Source organism: Eupeodes corollae, chromosome 1 (genome assembly GCF_945859685.1).
Source record: "Eupeodes corollae chromosome 1, idEupCoro1.1, whole genome shotgun sequence".
Classification (NCBI taxonomy): Eukaryota; Metazoa; Arthropoda; class Insecta; order Diptera; family Syrphidae; genus Eupeodes; species Eupeodes corollae.
In genome coordinates this window covers 191,817,793-191,820,238 of record NC_079147.1, presented here as the reverse complement: position 1 = coordinate 191,820,238, position 2,446 = coordinate 191,817,793, and positions in this window count along the sequence as shown.

Here is a 2,446-nt window from a genome sequence, read left to right as displayed (position 1 = left end):
AACTGTTTTCCGGATCCTGCTCACGTAATGCAATGCAAATATGAGTGCGCGAAGAATGAAAGTTCTTTAGTGCTGAAGAATAAGAACAAGAACAAAACCAAGACGTAGAAGCAGAAGCAGAAAAAAAAGATGAAGAACAAGATTTTTGGATCCAATTCCCAATTGCTAACATGAACCTTAGAAGGCGCAATCATGCATGCACACCTGAGACTTTACTTAAATGAGTAGGAAGCCTTTCCTTCATCGTGCGACGCGACGCACGGAGCTCTAAAACTTCCGAAGAAGGAACACAATTTTCCGATGAGGCGAAAAGAAGGTAAAAGACTTCTTTCTGTTCTTTACCTAAGTATACAACCTGTCAGAAGGTACAAAATGTCATTGCCATAGGTGAGGGAGCACATGGATAACTGGAGGGAGAAGGGGCTGGTTGACATCCACAGTAACACAAAGGCTGATATATGGAAGTTAAAGAGCGAACAAACAATTGCGGCATCTCGTAGTCGTCGTCGTCGTATGTCGGTACAATCATCATCGCGTATACCGAATAAAAGCAAACTCTATGAAGACGACAACGACAACGATGATGATGCGAACGAATGAAGGTAAGGTGGAAGGATATGCCAGCAGGAAGGATACAAAACAAACACTTATACATGGTGCAACACATATGTTCACCAATTCAACCACATTAACGGTAAGTAAATAGCTAGGTTTTCATATAGTTTGTTCAGCAAAACTGACTGTAGTTCCTACCTTACATGGTATAGGTAAGGCCCTACCTAACCTAACCTCTATTCTAAAAGTAGTCGAAGAGTAGGATATTATGATGCCTGTGCTGTGCAGTGTGTTCGTAGACCGGGTAGATGCTTTGGAGTGGTATAGCATTTGTTCGTCCTTTTGTGGCATGAAGGTTTAAATGTGCGTTAAAGCGCCACTGCCTGCCACAACTTTGTTTGATTGTGCTTACAAAAGTTTTTTTCTTTTTTCTAGTGTTTTATGTAATTTTCTTTCCTGTACCTACAATCGTACATCTACTGTTAGTTGAGAGTAGGTACTACGTAACGTAATGTAGGTAGGAAGGAGTAGGTATTTGAGTTTCACTTAGGAGTTAGGAGAGTGCATTTTCACTTTGCAGCCAGCCATCCAACCATCCAACCAACCTACCAACTAACCAACGAACTCAACCATCAGTTAAAAAGGAAGAGTGAGTAAATTGAGGTTGAATCTAATTTACAAGGTGTTTTTTGCCTCAAGAAGTTTTGTTTGTTTCCATCCAAGGCATTCATAGAGTCGAAACGAGTTGAATTGAATTGAGTCGAAAGTCGAAAAGGGGAAGAAATCTGTGTGAAATTTTAAAGGAAATTTCTCTTAATTTTGATGTCGTTTTAGTTTTAAAATGTCAATTATTCAAATATCAAACATATACACATGTAGTTTATTACATTTTCTGTGTTTTTGAAGAAGTTTAAGAGGCAACTTTAAGTGGAGAGGTTTATACTGGTTTTCTGTGTTATAATTGGTGACATTTCCAGAACAAGTATATATGCATTTGAAGGGAAAAAAGAAAGTTTAAAAAGCAATTCCGAATTAAAAGCTGTTAGGGTTTCCTTTTCTAATACAGTGAGGTATTTCAATATATGAAGATTAAGATCCAATTGAAGTTTAAGCCGCAAAAGCTGTCCAAATATTGAATACAAAACCAATGAACGCAACACAACATCGGAAGGAAGGGCTTAAGCTTGCTAATATTGTCTCGGGATGTATTATTTTGGACGTTTCAATATTCAGCTAAAGTAAAACAAAAATAATTCTCAAAAACGAACTCAAAACTGTTGTTAAGCCTTCATAATTTGTTTGATAGTTATATAAGGTGCAACAATAAGTATCAGACCTTTAGAGTACTTAAGTATTTTCTTTCAATCACAAGTTAATGGTAATATTTTTAGAGGCATGAGTAGTTTCAAACGCTTCCAATTTGTGAAAATATGATTAAAAAAAACAGTCTGCTAAGCAAGTTCTTAGAGCATTTAACGCTGTTAAAGAACAAAGCTCATTTGTGGTTCGATGACGAAGACAATTTTTAGGTCATTAACCAAACAAAATATTTCAAAAACAATTAAGACTTGCGCAAACTGCCTTATTGTGTAAAAACAAGGTGACAAAACTGCACTTACAGAATTAGGGCCTATTGACTTGGTAGGTAGGTAGGTAGGTAGGTAGAAATGGCGATCTCAAGGCAACCTAAACTGTGATCCAATTAGCGCTGTAGTGCGCCGCCGTTTTGATCCCAAAAAACTCGTTTGACCTGTGAATTGAGAAAAAGATTATATTTCTAATCTTTGTCTCAGATAGCTCATCAAGTTCGTGAAAGAATGCTTTTCCAAAATATTTCATTCTAGTGTTTGCCAAAGCAGGTCATTTGCAGAGGAAATGAATTATCGTTTCA